The sequence below is a fragment of the Podarcis liolepis genome, assembly GCF_965112155.1.
Source record: "Podarcis liolepis genome assembly, chromosome: 6".
NCBI classification, from domain to species: domain Eukaryota; kingdom Metazoa; phylum Chordata; class Lepidosauria; order Squamata; family Lacertidae; genus Podarcis; species Podarcis liolepis.
Window position 1 is genome coordinate 43148529 of NC_139559.1, and position 17087 is coordinate 43165615.

Consider the following 17087-nt stretch of genomic DNA (forward strand, 5'->3'; position numbering starts at 1 on the left):
CTCCCCCTCCTATTTGTATTAACACCCGCACACAATGAGCAACCACAGAAATAAACAGAGTTGTGCATCTCTGTGCCACACAGGCAGACAGACTTATTCTGTCCTATTAATTTCACTGTGGCAGAGCAATGCACATATTGGTTGCTCCGCTTGCTGTGCTGTGCAGCCTACCAATATGTTCAATTTCCCCACATCTGGGAACACAGTCTTTGTAAGTGAAGCAAGATAAGAGAAATGTTCTGAGCTGTAGGGAATTTCTGAAGAATCGGATACATGAAGCCTGTGTGGCTTAACTCTATCTTATAATAGTGCTCACAAGAGTCCGTTTTTGCCAAGGCCCGGCAGTCGTGTTTTATTGGGTGTACTAAAGAAATGCTTACAGGCTGAGTCTTTTCAGTTCTCTAGCCTCATGCTGTATAACCAAGTTCCTTATTGCTTAAGATGCTGCTAGTGAACTTGGATATCATAGGCCATGCTGATTTCAGAGCTATATGGCTTAAAAATGAAATCATAGTCCCACTCTATTCTGCCTTGGTCAGACCACATCCGGAGTGCTGGGTTCAGTTCTAGGCCCCCAAATTTAGCAAGGATATGAACAAACTGGAACATGTGCAGAGTAGCGCAACCAAGATGATCAAGGGTCTGAAAACCAAGCCTTATGAGGAATTGTTGAAGGAGTTGGTTATATTTAGCCTGGAAAAAAGGAGACTGAGAAGAGATATGATAACCATCTTCAAATATCTAAAGGGCTGTCACATGGAAGAAGCTTGTTTTCTCCTGCTCTGAAGGCTAGGACCCAATAGATTCAAGTTGCAAAAGGAGATCACGACTCATCATCAGGAAGAACTTTTGGCAGTAAGAACTATTCAACAGTGGAATTGACTCCATTTGAAGATGGTGAGCTCTCCTTCATTGGAGGTTTTTAAGCAGAGGTAAGCCCTGAAAATTAACAATATAACTACTTAGCTAAAGTGGGTTATAGGCCTGTAATCACAAGCCACATTTATGCTAATACCCAGACATGGTACTGTGACAATGGATTTTTGAAATTTTGACAGCAGTTGACCCGCCTTTGAACAGACTTGCTAAGCAGATAGGCTTCTGCAAGAAGGAAGATTACCAGTCAAAGCTAACCTAAAGTCAATTCAGCAGAGAGACACTTCCGTAAGATTACAGGATGGTGTGTGAAAATGTGTACAAAGCATCTTGCTTCTCTCTTAGACAAGCCATTAGATTGACACAGAGCTTGTAGTCTTGATTACATTGGCTTAAAAAAAGAAGTAGTACACAGACTCGCCCTGTGTTTTCTTACTTGCTCGAGTGACATGGGTCAAAATGATTTACAGAGCAACCTGGCACTGTAGGCCTGGAAGCCTCTCACATATCATTGTTCCAAGTGTGTTACTTTATTTCCTACCGCTGTTGTTGCAAATGTAATGTGATGGTGCAGAAATGTTCCATGCGATACATCAAAAGTTGGGGATAGTGCTGGAAATATTCAGTGCAATACACAAAGGGTTCCCGGAGTTTGTGTTTGTGTACACGCACCCATCATGTATTTAGCATACTGTGGGACAAACTACAGATAAAGCTACGAATAACCATGCTTGGACAATGCCTTTTCCTTTTCAAAGAATAGGATAAGGAATAAAAGGGAAGGGAGCTGTTAGAAATATTCCCTTGACAATTGCTTCCCCCCCACCCCCGCAAAACCTCTCAGACAGCCACATTTCCACACCTGGTGGTGTGTTAGCCATCACCACCTTTTCATGGCATTTTTGCAAGACAAATGAGGCCACTGGAGCTTTGTTATAGGTCCCTGCAGTGGATTCGTCTCTGAAGCAAACAAGCAATCAGTACAGAACACAGTCACATCCTCCATTTGACTCCATTGCTATTCCATCTGCACCGGCTACCAGTTCATTTCTGAACCCAGTTCAAAGTGCTTGTTAGTACCTTTAAATCAATAAACCAAATAGCCTGGGATTAGGTTACTTGAAGGACCATCTTCTCCTGCATCAGGGGTGGGGAAACAGTGGCCCTCCAGCTATTGTTGAACTTCTACTGCCATCATTTCTGACTATTGGCCATGTATGGCTGGGGTTGATGGGAAGTGGTGGCCAGCAGGATCTGGAGGGCCACAGTTTCCCCATACCTAGTACTGAGAAACTATTACATGAAAAAGGTTATAGGCTCATGCCACAGAAGAGTTCACAATGATGAGCTGCTTTCTCTTTCAGGGGGCAATCACACTTAGTGCAAGATTATTTTTTCAAGTGCTCTTGTGAAAGCATCCCTGCTTAGCAGAATCAATATTAACAATTCCTATTACTTGGCAGCAGCTTCTGTTGATTCCTCAGAGAATTCGGTGTTGTCTCCACTTTCCTTCCCATGAGAATTCTGGTTCTTCACATTCTTTCTCTCCCAGCTCTTTTTTCTTTGCATGGCAACCCTTTCTCAACTAGCTAACTTTTCTCTCCCTGTGATTCCAATGATTACTGACCCTATGCTGCTATTCAACATTTTCCTGAGCTTAATAGCAACGTAGGGGAGCAATTTCTATCAGTATGGTGGAAGGAGCAGGGAAGATATTAAGCTTTCCTCTTCCTGCATTTCCATCCCTGTTTCGCTGCTCAGCTGACTGGAGAACTGCTGAGAATGGTGAAAAGTAGACTGGACTGAGGATATGTTGAAGACCATATAAGATTAGTCTGTGGGGCAGAAACAGCCCAGATAATGGCTAATTGGGGATTATGCATAATGACCAGAAAATGTACATAATTACATCAATATATGCACATTTTCTAAAGCGTGTTGGGGAAATGTGCACACTTCCTTCTTCATGAACAGATTATGTGCACACTCTCCATGAAACCTCGGGAGTATGTACAATAAGGTTACCAGACGTCCCCGTTTACCGGGAACAGTCCCCGGATTTACAAATCAGTCCCCTGACAAAATCCATTGAAGTTGAAAAGTGTCCCCGGATTCATTGAAAAAAATCTGGTAACCTTAATGTATAAGGGCCAGTTGTCGTGCACCTTAACTGCTCATTTTACAGTCATATACAGGACTGGCTCAAGACATTTTGGTACCTGAGGCAGACCACAAAATGTTCAGCCTCCATGCCAAGGAAGAAGGAGTGAGTGAAGATCTACATCAGGGGGAATAAAGATTTATATCTCGAACAGGTGTGGGAGGAGACTAGCAGTGTCTCCAATCCACCATGTGGCTGCTGTAGATGCGACATTAGGAGGAGACATGGTATTAGGAAGCTGAGGAGGTGGCAGATTCAACCTCCAAGGAGCATGCTGCAGCTGCTGTCACCACCACAGTATCAGCAAGTGATGCATTCCTTGGAGGCCATATCAGCTGCCCCTGTGGATCCTGCTGTCTGAGGAGGTCATGACACCTTGCCTCATGGGTGGGCTGCTCCTATTCATTCATATATATCCAGCACCGGGAGTGGCATACATCTGGGAGCGTGGCTGGCATGCGTCCCAGGGGGCATGGCGCGCCGCCCTTGGGGGGGTGCATGGCAAGCAGTACACATTCCAGGACGTGCACGGCAAGTGGCGAGTGTCCCGGTGGTGTGCGGCAAGCGCTGAGCTTCTGGGGGCGGGGGCAGACGCGATGTCACACACCCCCAGATGGCACCCAGGGTGGAGCGCACCCCTTGCCCCCACCTTCATCTGCCAGTCTTAAAGACAGCCAGACAAACTCCTCCACAAGGGAATTATACACTCTGGGCACTCACCCCCTTTGTTGCGAACAGCGGTGGCACTCTGAGAAAGAACTCAGTAGAGGATCTTAACTTCCATATAGCTTGGTACTCATAAAGCAGTCCTTAAGGTACTGTACCTGGTTCCGAAGCCATGACAGACTCATAGCTTAATACCAACGGCTTGAATTGTCTTTGGAAACAACATACCCAGCAAAAATAAATTAATAGATAAATACCTTGGTGAAGACACAGGAGAATTATGAAAGCCGGGCTGTACAACTCCCTAGTCCACAAGATGACATTGTTCCCTTTCTTTGTGGGCTTCAGGCCAACACATTTTTTATTCTGGCATGCTTATAGTTTGGCTCATTCCTAAATCTCACTGCTGAAAAGTATACTGCTGGTTACCAGCTGCTCTACTGTTTTTGTTGCTTTTTAAGGTCACAGTGTGATTGTTCTTCAATTATGGAGCTGCTTTCATTGTGAGTTGGAAAGGCAGGATATATATATTTCAATTAATATATGAAACAATAAAACATGGAGTCCATTAGTGGTCCATTCCCACAACAGCATTTTTTTGCAGCATGTTCACCGAAGAAACTGATCACCTCTCTGACCCCCATGTCCCAGTCTTGGAATGTTCTGTCCCAAGAGCCAAACTGCTTTCCTTTTGGGGCTGCTTATGGCTTTGCTGCAGCTGAATTAGTTTTTATTGTCACTTTAGTGTGGCTAATAGTATGCTTAGTTTTAATTGGGTTTTATTTTTCTTGCCTTTTACTGATTTGTAAGCTGCCTGAAGAATTGGGAAAATGGGGTTAAATATAATCTTAAAATACATAAAATATATTTTTATGTATTTTTCCAGGATGCTCTACTAATATAATACCAGCACTATAATGTTCAAAACTTCACTGATGTTAGCAAAGTTGTCAGGTCTTAAATTGAAGCAAAGAAGGTGACGTTAAACCACATGCAGACATTTAGAGGCCATATATGGACAAATCTGGTATTCAATGCTGACATACTAAGAAAAAAATACTGTACCTATGATTAATTGGGGACATAATAATAACAGTGTATCAAGTCAAATTCCCTCTGTGGTTCCACATTAAAGATAATTAGCTGACAGGGCATCTGAGATCCGTGTATATTCTAAATCAGCTGCCACCAAGCCTTGGCAAATGGCTAAAATAGTTTATATTCCATCATAAACTAGCTAGTTGTTCCTCAAATGCATGGAGGCTGGGCAGAGTAGGCATGTTCAATACTGCTGCCCCACCATGGAATGAGTTTCTCTTGAATATGCTTTAATCAGTGCTTTTTTCTGGGGGGGGAAGGCTCAGGGGTACGCATACCCCCTAAACATTTTTTGAATCTAAGTTTGGCCTCACTGAGGGGCAGTATTTCAATATGAGTAGGAAATTGAGAGTACCCCTAAACATTTTTTTAAGAAAAAAAGCACTGGCTTTAATAATGGGATCATCCTGGGTATTATTAAAGATACTTCACTAGTGAAAATTCAAAAATCTCTGCAAACATATCCCCATATTGTAAACAGGACTGATAGAACCCTAATGTGGATGGTCATGTAGGCTCTGAACACAGGATTCCTACCCTTTATTTTTCAAGGGTAAAAAATCACACAAACATAGTCATAGTGTATTGGACTGTCTGTGTGCAGACAGTCCCTGTGCAGATGTGAGTTCCAACACGTATAGTCAGATACAACAAGGACGTTGGGCAATTGGTACAATTCTCCCCTTCCCATGTATGCGGCTTTATAAATGCTTTGACTGCCCATGCAAAGTAAGATAGGGCTATGGGGAAACTGTGACCTCCAGGTGGTGTTGGACTCTAACTCCCATTAGCCCCAGCCAGGATGGCTCAATGGTCAGACATGATGGGAGTTATAGGCCAGCAACATCAGGTGTCTGTGCACAGGCTTCCCGTCTCTGCTTTGAGGGTTGCACAGAACAGCAAAAAGGGTGAGAAAAACTGTCCCTGCAGGAATTGCCATTTTAACATAACAATCAAAAGTTCAGGAGCCCCGTCCTCTTATGCAGTGGGTTATCCTAATCTCCTCCCTATTTAAGGTGCTTCACCAACTTAGTGTTAGCATCAATAGCAATTGGTGGACAATGGTTTAAGATTGTCAAAAACATTTGGAAGCTTCTAAAAATTAGACTTTCCACATTCAAATATGGCTTGCGGTTTTTAAAAAATGGAATATTTTGCGCCTATGCTGTGATTCTCTACAGTCTACTAACCTCAGCATGTTTCATTTCATCAACCGTCCATCATACAGCTAGGAGTCCAGCTGCCACTGACATCATGTATGCAGCCAGCCAACCAGCCAGGCTCCATCAGACAGCTCTTGCCCCATTAACAAACAGCGCTGTATGGCTGTCAAGTTCCCAATTGGTCTGCGGTGAGGAAATGTCAACAGTGTTACGCTAACAAGAAAACACTGAGGACCAACAGTAGACAGAGTCAGAAGTCAAAAAGATCGGTCTGAAAATATTTTGGGAAATGGCGAGATCTGCCAGTAAGCAGGCCTGCATATGCTTTTTCCAGTGATTGCAGATGCTTTCCTAGGAACCTCTCTTACATACATATGATGGCCTGGCAGTGTCTTCATTTAGAGAGTGGACATGTCTCCTACTTTACACATGTCCTCTATCGAAAGGCTGTCAATCCTCTGTTTAGAAGGATCTTCTCTTTGCTGTCCAGTTCAGTGATAAACAGATGTAGGAAAGGAGCACAAAGACATCTATTTCTAAATTTGCATCTACAAAATATAAATCAGCAAATTGAAAGTTTATGCAATTCTGTGTCCTCTTTTGCCTTCTTTCTCAGAGTTGCATTTCTTATTTTTTGGTGGCGCATAAGTGGCCACCCTATTTGCATCATCAAATAATATTGCCACCTGACACCCCCTCCTCAAATCCACACAACACCACAAGGTCTGTCTGAGTCTGAGGAAGATACTTGGGCAAAGGGAAGGAACATGCACTACAGGGCTGTTGGCATACCGGATTAGTGGGAAGCTTGGCCGCCTTTGACATATTTTGGCTGAGCTGTCTCAAAACATTCCTGGGCATCTAAGTTACAGACGCTCTCCATAAAGAGATTCTGTGCCTCCTCCCCTCCCCCTGTATTTGCTGCCATCTGTCTCATCTTAAACCTAGAATTCTTTGGTTCCTGCTTTTTCCCATCATCTTAATGGCGTTGGGGCTTGGAATCATTAGCTCCAACACAAAACGGTGGACTCAGCAGGGACATAGCATATGAATTATGGGAAGAAAATGAATGTCTCAGAAAACTATTTCAGCAAAATGATCTTTTCTGTAAGTCTAGTTCCCTCTAGTAAGAACACAGCCTTTTCACTCTAACGCCCCTCCTTTTGCTCCTCTGGATTTTATCCCAAAAGTTTCTTTTTTGTGATACAAGAACTAATGTCAGCTTCTTGTAAGGAGAACTAAAAATGAATTCAGATCTGGAGGCACTGGAGGCGAACAAACCTCCATGCATGCAAAATGCAAACACTGAATTTTAGGAGCTTCCTATAAAGTCATAAAAGAAGTGCCAATCTGCTTTGAATTAGCATAGAACTTTTTAGTTTCTGATGATGCAATCTGTAAGTGTGTCATTTATTTCTATATTTATGTAGCTGGGCTTTCAACAATATAATACACATTTATTTACTAGCTCAACCCTGAAATAACATTTGTGAGCTGAGCTCACAAATTATAAAGGACGGATGGTGAAATTAAGAATGAGCGGGCCGCAAATAAACAAACTAAGTACACTACAAAGCAAATTTTAAGCAAAATCCAGCGAAAATCATACTTAAATCCCACTGTTTAAATCAGAGATAGCCTGGGCTGAATCCATCCCCCAAGGCAACTTTATTTGGCCTTGTTGATTGTACTGTGCATGTTATAGAGGTGTAACAAGAACTCTGGCCACAACTTTGAGCCTTAAAAAAGAGAATGTCTCACACTGAATGTAACCGACCTGTAGGAAGGACTCTGTGATTTGAAAACAGAGGTGTTGTATGTACTTTTGTTGCCCAAGAAAATCTTTTAATAAAAGCATAAAAAGGAATGCTGTAAGAAACAGATAGTCTACCTTTAGTATTATTATTTTTTGGTTTTGTATGTAACATGTACCATATGTGATTGAACCTGAGGTCTGTTTGTGCAGCAACATACCTTTCCAGCCCCCTGTCTGGAAAACAGTGACCCTCAGTTCACAAAGAAGGGGGCAATCTGTGGCCTAACTCTATGGGATATAATTTTAACTGAAAATTATATGGCTAGCTTGATGTATTTGTCTGTTATGACAAGTAGCTAACTTCTAAAGTTTCTCAGAAGATGCTGGTGTGTATGACCTGGACATGTCTGATTTGTTCAAATTCTGAAAGTGGCCTAAATATTCAAATAGGTTCTTAAATCATTTTAGTTAGATTCTGCACTCAGCGTCACCCTAAGTCCCTATTTTTAAAAACATGCAAGGAGAAGTGAGCTGTGTAGGGAATATGTCAACAACACTTTGACCTATTTTGTGTGTGTGTTGAGAGAGTCAGAATGTGACCCCAGCATGTCCTCCAACCAATGTATACGGGTCACTGTGAAAGTTAAAGATACAAACTCTCTCCTTCTTGTGGCAGTTTTCAACAAGTTCTTAGATCATAGGGGGAATATGTAGTGAGGCACTTAATGAAATCCACAAGACTCCCTCCCTGACTTCCCAAAATTTAATTAATTATTGGCTTCCACATAGATTTCTAAAAGCAATCACCTAGGGGGCTGTAGCATATCTGCCCTGCCTTTGACCCAAGTCCCAATCCCAACCTCTGCATTAGTGGAGACAGAACTTTTCTCTCCAATTAACTGGAATATATTTTTCTATGGTTGACTGGACATAGGTGTGCTATAGGGCAATGCAGGGGCCACCAACATGTTGCCAACTCACACCAACCTAAGGCAGCATGGCCTATGGTCAGGGATGAGGGAACCATGTTGGCTAATGAGTAACAGCTAGAAAGACAGGGCTTGCAAGAGGCAGTTGTTCAAATTATTTTTCTCTTGAACCAAGCAGGTGAGACATGCAAGGGGCAAAACTCCTGAGCTGATCCATTCGGCAGACTCCAGAATATCTGACTGAAAATGTTTTATTTTAGTTAAGATACCAGATGTGAATTGAAGTGAGCAAGACTGGTTGAGGCAAAAATGCACAACACAAGCGATGGCAAAAGAATAATTTCTCTTGCCATACATGTAGCAATCTGGCAGATGAACTCACCATGTTAGATGTGAGGTAGGGTTGCCATATTTCAAAAAGGAAAAATCCTGAAACCTGCAATTTCAAGCTTTCAGAGCTGTTTCCGCTGCTTTTTCCATCGTGTTGCCATGCACACAGTTTTTTCTGACATTTTGCCACTTCGGCAAAATTCCCTCCTGACACCATTTTTACACCCAAAAACCAGGACATGTTAGAAATTTTCCTGATGTATGGCAAGCCTAGTGTGAGGGAAAGCTCATTGGAAGTCCAAAAGACTGACAGTTTGTAGGCAGAGATACTCTCCTTTTGAACTGTGTGTATACAGTGCAGAAGGGCTAAGGGAGATGAGTGAACTTACCACAACTGAGGAGGACTGGGCTTTCCCCTCCAGCCAATGGGTGTAGCTATTTCCCAAGGTTTGGCCTATAGAAACTGTCTCATAGGTGTGGTGTAGGATGAAGAACACTAACAAGTTTTGCATGTCAACTTTTAACACTGGGGTTTGAGCAACTGACAGATTCTCAAACATCAGAAGAGAAGATAGTGAGAAGGTGAATTGGCAGAAACTCCTTTCTTTCTTGCCAGACTAGACACTCACGCAGATTTGCTGAGGCAAATGAATTTAGGACACTTGCAACGTGCCAGGGAAGCTGTCGTTTGATTACTCCAAAAACAATTCAATATGGAGTGATCAATATTTAAAAACAAGGGCTTTCACAGGGCCGCCACAAAAGACAAGGAGGCTGTTGTTGTCCACCAGGCTCTGTCCTGTCTTTCCTTATAATTCAAGTATGGTTGCTGCTTTTGATTTTCCAGGAGGCATTCTTGTGTCATAATAGAATATGATGGCCCTTTATATGTACACCTTTGCCTGTGAGGAGTGAGCAAAAACCTCCTGCTGCATTGTCTTCGATTTAGTGGAGGCTGTGAATAGACAAAGGACTAATCCACACTTTGCTTTGCTTTGCTTTGTTCTGATTTAGTGCAGAAGAGTGGGTTTTCCCGGAGAAGCCACAGGGCAAAAGCCAAACCACTCGGACTGGAAAACTGCTTGAACCCATGCTTTCTAGGCACAGGGCAAGCAGAAGTGTAGACCTAAATCCTTGAAGCACATTCCAAGCACATCCCCCCCCCCTTAAAGAATTCTGCATAGTTTACCCCTCACAGAGTTACAAATACCAGCAACGCTTAACAAAATACAGTGCCCATAATTCCCTGAGAGGGAAAATGTGCTTGGAATGTCCTTTAAATGTATAGTGCTTATGCAGCCTGAGGCCTACCTACTCCAAAGGCATTTTGCTGTCTGAGGCAAAGGATAGGATGGCACACATGCACCCCACATAGCAGATAAGAATCTTTATTTGCGTCAGCCATCGGCCATAGCAATAAAACAACAATACGGCACACAAAGAATAAAACTAAAAAGTCAATTATATAAAATACATTTTAGGGGACGACAAAATAATAGTAGCAAAACATAACGATAATAATAGTAAAATCCTAGGAGAGGAATCTGGGCGACGACGCTAATGTCACTCAGGTTGCACCCCACATAAAGAAGCCAACCAGACTGGCAGCTGAATCTTAACTTCAGCACTGGCGACAGGACAGCGTCCTCCGCCACACCTGAGGGCAGCGAGCCGTGTAACACACACTCTTCTGTCCTACAACACTGTGTTGCCACTTGCTGCCCACTCAAATATACACTGCTGTGGTGGGCCAGCATGTGTCCCCTGAACAGAGCTATGCATCTGCACACACAATAGCTGCTAGAATATGAGATGTGCACACTGAGCGGGTCAAGGGCCTTTCCCAGTTGTGTCTGTGCTACATCAGAGGAAGGTGAGAGACAGCCAAAGCCGGCATCCAATAATGTAAATGAGCCTATCTGGCAGAAAAGTGGCTGTGGAACAGGCTCCATGGTAAAAGACATGGGGCAGGTCAACACAAACACATAAAACTGCTTCACTTCTACTTATAAAAAAAAAATGGAATATTTTGGTGCCAGAGCATCAGCTATAAGTAATTACTTGCCACAGGTAAGAGCCACCAGTTAGAACTGTAGAGTTGGAAAGGTTATCTCATCCAACCCCCTGCAATGCAGGAAGCTCAACTGAAGCATCCATGGCAGATGCCCATCCCACCTCTGCTTAAAAACCTCCAAGCAAGGAGGGCCCATAACCTCCCAAAGGAGTATGTTCCACTGTCAAACAGCTCTTAATGAAAGAAAGTTCTTCCTGATGTTTAGTCCTCTCTTGTTACTTGAAGCCATTGGTTCGGGTACTGCTCTCCAGAGCAGGAGAAAACAAGCTTGCTCCATCTTCCATGTGATAGCCCTTTAGATATTTGAAGTTGGCTATCATACCTCCTATAACTCTCCTCTTTTCCAGGCTAAGCATACCCAACTCCCTCAACCATTCCTCATAGGGCTTGGTTTCCAGACCCTTGATCATCTTGGTCATTCTCCTCTGCACACATTCCAACTTGTCCATATACTTCTTAAACTGTGGTACCCAGAACTGGATACAGTACTCCAGGTGTGGTCTGACCAAGGCAGAATAGAGCAGTACTATGACTTCCCTTGAACGGGAAACAGTCATGGCTTCCCCCAAAGAATCCTGGGGATTGCAGTTTGTTAATGATGCTTAGAGTCATTAGGAGGCCCCTATTCCCCACCACCACACATGCATGCCTACGTTTTTTGAGTGGTTTATCAGTCAATCCATTTCCCCCAGAGGACTCTGGGAACTGTAGCTCTGTGAGGGGAATAGAGATTTCCTAACACCTCTCAGCAGCCATTAGAAGCTACACTTTCCAGAATTCTTTGGAGAAAGCCATGACTGTTTAAAGTGGTCTGATACTGCTTTAAGTGTATAATGCAGAAGGGACTAGCGAGTCAGACCATTATTCCTCAGTACTGTCTACTCTGAGAGTTTCACACTCAGTTCTTCCTAGTCCTATCTGGAGATACCAGGGATTGAACATGGGACTTTGTGAATGCACAGTATGGGGTCCACCACTGAGCTACTGCCCCTCTGAGCCTCAGCATCTACCCACCCCCTAAATTGGAACCCCAACCCCACTTTATATATACAGTCATACCTTGGTTGGCAAACGCTTTGCAATTTGAACGTTTTGGCTCCCAAATGCCACACACCTGGAATTGAGTGTTCCAGTTTGCGAAAGTTCTTTGGAACCCAAACGTCCATCGCAGCTTCCTATTGGCTGCAGGAGCTTCCTGCAGCCAATTGGAAGCTGTGCCTTGGTTTCTGAATGTTTTGGAAGTTGAACAGACTTCCGGAACAGATTCCTTTCGACTTCTGAGGTACCACTGTAACTGGAAAAGATCCAGATAGAAGCACATGGATCTGTTGCTGTCATATGTACTTTGGTCCTTAGAAGTCAGAGCTCTTCACTCAGACAGCATGGATTCTGAACTTTTGCCATAACATTCAGGCCTTGACTCTCTGTTCATTCCTCTTTCTCTTTCCAGTGTTTATATGAGTCATTATCCTTCTTTTCCAGTCCGTGACAAAAACATTCAAACTCTGTATGAAAAAATTAAACCCAAGCACAAACCAAGCATGCTGTAAAGCCTAAGTAAAGCATGAAGATTCACATATGCTTGTCGAATGTGTATAATCAATTTCCATTCCATTGAGACAACTGTGGATATTTTGGGTAGCTTTCCTACCCCTCTCCCTATCAGAATGAAATGTTGGTTCTCTCTGCCTCTTGGAAGCTGCAACGAAGTCCAAGCTGGGTGTACCTGAACTTAAAACAGAAGCAGGAAACTTTACCCTCAGTAAAATAGTCTTTTCTTCTGCTGTCTCCAAAAGACATTGAAGACCAGAGAGGTGAAGCTGCAGACCATCTCTCTCCGCAGACTCTGGAATGACTGAAAAGCCAGGCAAGAGAGTGTTTGCATTGGGCTGGAGCCATCATACCATTAACCATTCCAAATTATTTGTGGGCTGGTTAAAGGAGGGAGCCTCGACCACCCCAGCCATTTGTCTGCAGGGAAGGCTTTCTGCGCCTGCATGCAGATGGGGTGTGCCTCATACAGAAAGCATCTGGAATCAACTGGCTGGATAATTCCTGTGATATTGCAACACAGAAAAAGAAAAACCCCATTGCTAAATGCCTGCACTCTTTTACATCCCTTAGGGCTCATTTTATGTTTCCATCTGCCCGACTCCACATTTCAAAAGCAGCACAATAAAATGCAAACATCATACATTTATTTGGTGTATATACAATTCCCAGACGGAGTGCAAAAATACGGTGAAATGCCTCTCCTTTGTCTTTCCCCCATTCAACTGCACAGCATAAAATGAGAAAAATTCAAGCGAACAGCGCAGGCTGTGCCTCACAGTCTTTGCAACAGGCCTGCCCAGAGGACATGTCTTGGGATGGGAATTTCCTGCCCACGTGGGCTGGCACTGTAGCGCACACAACTTGGGAGTGCAGGGAGTCTCCTGAAAAAACACAGGTCCCTTTGGCCTGGATAATATTCCCAGCAACTCATTGCTGAACACAGACTCCATAGATCCTGCCCTAGTCTTCACCAACTTCTTGGTTGAAGCAGCTTGCATGGGAACATCAGAAACTGCTTCATAGCAAGTCTGATCTTTAGTCCATCAAGCTCAGTATCTACACCAAGGGTAGTCATTATTGGACTACAGCTCCCATCATTCCTAACCACTGACCATGCTGGTTGGGGCTGATGGGAGTTGAAGTTCAACAACATCCACAGGGCACTATGTTGACCTGAGTCACACTGACTGGCAGTGGCTCTCCAGGGATCTCTCCCAGGCCTACTGGGATGCTGGGAACTGAACCTACAACGTTCTGCATACAAAGCAGATCCTCTTAACACAGCTACATGCACCTGCATTCCAGGGGGTTGGACTAGATGATCCTCAGGGTCCCTTCCAACTCTACAGTGATCCTCCATTTATTCATTTCAGGCACTGGTAGTGCTGGAACTGGTTGCCCAGCCCCCTAAATAAAAGCTGCCTGATATAGCTGAGATGAGATCTGGAACATGGGCATCCCAGATCACAGTTCACACCCTTAAGCAGTATGGTTAGTAACACCAGCTACTGGCGACACTTTTGCCTTCCCTGTAGTGTGCCTTTGTGCTTGCCGTTGATGTTTGCAACCTCAGATCTCCCTGGAACCTCCAGTTCTTTCCAGTTGCTCTTTGCCAGTCACAAGGAACAGGGAAGACTTTCCAAAGAGCTAACAAAAGTGCAGTCCAAATCCTGCACTTCTGATTTGCTTGCATTGATGGTAATTCAGCCCGGCTGCTTGAAAGCTCCCTTCTCCCCCAGAGGCGAAGTGCCCGTTCAATTCCAAGCCCCTTTCCTGATTGCTTAAGTTCTGCTCCTATATCAGCCTCATCTATCCCCCCCCCCTTATAGTGGAGGAGAAGGCTCCCAACCTCCTCTTCTGAACATCTAATCTCTGGTAAAAATCACATGAGTTGGATTCTGTTCCAAGAGAGAAAGACTGTGTGTGTGTGTGTGTGTGTGTGCGCGCGCAGTACACATCCTGCATGAAAATAGCCCTTCCCCCAGCAGGCACATGACTTCCTAAACCCACCAGGAATGGAGGTGCTACTGGCTAAGAAAGGGGCATTGCGAAGAGTGCCCCCAAAGCCTGCTTTAGTGGGCTTTTCTTCCATGGGTAAATGCTGGATAAATGTGGACTGGCTGCTGAAGTTCCTAAGCAAATCTCTGAGGCTCAGCAAGATGGATTGCATACACACCACACATTTAAAGCACCCCTGCCTCATACACACAAAGAATCCCGGAAACTGTAGTTTGTTGAGGGTGCTGGGAATTGCAGTGCTCTGAAGGGTAAACTACAGTTCTGAATATTCTTTACAGGTAGGGGGTATGTGCTTTAAATGTGTGTGGTGTATGCAGCCCATGTCCCAGTTACCTGCAAACCTATTTAGTCAAAGAATGGTTCTAACTTATATATTCAATAAGCCAGGAGTAGCTATTCTGACTCCCACATCTCCATGAGAACAGATACCGGTAGTTAGGAATTTGTCTCAAAATCTATGGAAGCGTAAGCAACTGAAATGGGCTGCTAGATAGATTTTTTTGACTGAACTAATCATCTAAAAAACCAACAACCATGTATCTGTGTTTGGGAACCAGGGGTGTGTGTTGCTTCCTGGGAAAACATTAATGCAGTATATAAATATATATATATGAAACTGAATAATCTTAACACTCATGCTGCAAACCTATATCCATTTACCTTGGAGAAAGCTCCATGTGGGAGTTACTTGTGAGTAGTCAAATATAGGATGGTGCTACAAGTAACCCTATTAGAGATTACATACACCCACTTGGAAGAAAAACCTATTGAAATCAATGGGATATTGTTCCAAGTAAATGTGGTTTGTAAATACTGGTGTGTACCAGAGCAAACCTATGCATGCTTCCTCAGAAGAAAACCCACTCTGCCCAAAGGGGCTTACTCTTTCATAAGTGCATATATAGGACTAAAGCCTTATGGCACAATCCTATATATGCCTACTCAGCATAAATCCCATTGAGTTAAATGGGACTTACTCCTAAATCAGTGTCTATGGGATTGCAGTTAGTGTCTCTTAAATCACATCAGTCATTTTAAAGTGTTCTTCTCTTTAGGTATTGAAACTTTTATGGAATTGAACTAGGGACCAAGTCATAGAATCAAAGAATTCTAGAGTTGGAAGGGACCCTGAGGGTCATCTAGTCCAACCCCCTTGAAATGCAGGAATTCTGCCCACAGTTGTTCCTGAGTGGGCTCAAACCACCAACCTTCTGGTTAACAGCCAGATGCACTGACCCATTGTGCCACAGGAGTCTCTGAGTGTGGGAGAATGAGTCTGTCTTCCAAAATTCACCTCTTTGTGACAAAACAGAAAGCAGCCCTAAATTCTCAGAAATGCAAAGAATTTGTATTCATTCCCTCAAGGAAAAAATAAACATCGTACGATTTTCTCAGCTACCAGAGTGCGAAGAGGAATTGAATCTGCTTTATTCAACTAATTAGGGGCTCTTAACTCCTTTCTATCCAAAACCATTTACAAATTGCACATGTGGTGCAAGCAGAATTAACAGAAGCCACTTAGAAGGAAAAAATGAAACCACAACCTAATATTCCTCTCTGAAAATAAAACTCACCTCCCATCTCCCCATACCTTACAAAATTCTGATTATGAATCAAGCTTACAGATAGTGAGACTTCTGAAACACTCAACTTGCTTTGGCAAAGGCTATAAACATACCAGATGTATGTGGATGTGTGCAGCATATGAGGAAAAAAAGGGGGTTCCCCAAGTTTTGCTGCCATGGAAACAGTCTCAGCATTTTTAACCACCTCTTTACTTCACTTTTCCTTTGTTTGTTTGACCGAACTTTTGCATGGACAACTGAAACAAAAAGCAGCCTTTGAAGACCCAGACAGAAAATACCTGTTGATCCATAAGATAGGGGAAAGTCCCACCTGACTCAGGTTAAGAAAGAAGTCCCTCCTTTCTCTTGTTTAGGGTAGGCCATCCCCAGATAGAGGACACCTGCCCAGGGCTTACCTGTTTCCACCTGACCTTCCTCCTGCCTGTGTGTGTTTTAACTTCCAGGACTCTTCCTCCCCCTCTTCCTCTCCCTCCTCACTGCAGTCCGGTTCGGATGCAAATGACCCTCCTGCAAGCCGTGTGTGTTTTCTCCGGTTCCGTTCCTCGGAGATTCTCTCGGAGAGGGGTGGGTGGGAGCAAGCGAGGGGCGGAGGAGAAAGTCACAACAATAACGTCTTTCTCTGGCAGCCAAACTCCTGGCATCTAATCCACACGCATGTCCTTCTGCCTGGCTTGCTGAAAGGTTCATGTGTAATAACATTTCCTTCTGCTGGGGCAAGAAAACTCCCCGCGAGTGTTGTTCAACAAATCACATTAAAGAAAGAAAAGAAAAGAAAAAACGCGGAGCTTTCACTCTCTCTCTATAAGCATGTTGTCCTCTCCTAACTTTATAGTAAATCTGTGTGTCTAGGTTTGCGTTTCAAAGCAGCAGGACTC

The 17087-nt window shown here is 43.6% G+C and overlaps 1 protein-coding gene across 1 annotated transcript in view; it reads right to left on the reverse strand.

The window, feature by feature from the left end:
• PRELP (proline and arginine rich end leucine rich repeat protein) overlaps nucleotides 1–17087 on the reverse strand; it is a 32939-nt gene extending 15852 nt beyond the window's left edge. The window contains exon 1 of the mRNA XM_083509869.1: nucleotides 16608–17087. The gene's annotated coding sequence lies outside the window, so the exon portion shown is untranslated. The remainder of the gene's footprint in view (nucleotides 1–16607) is intronic.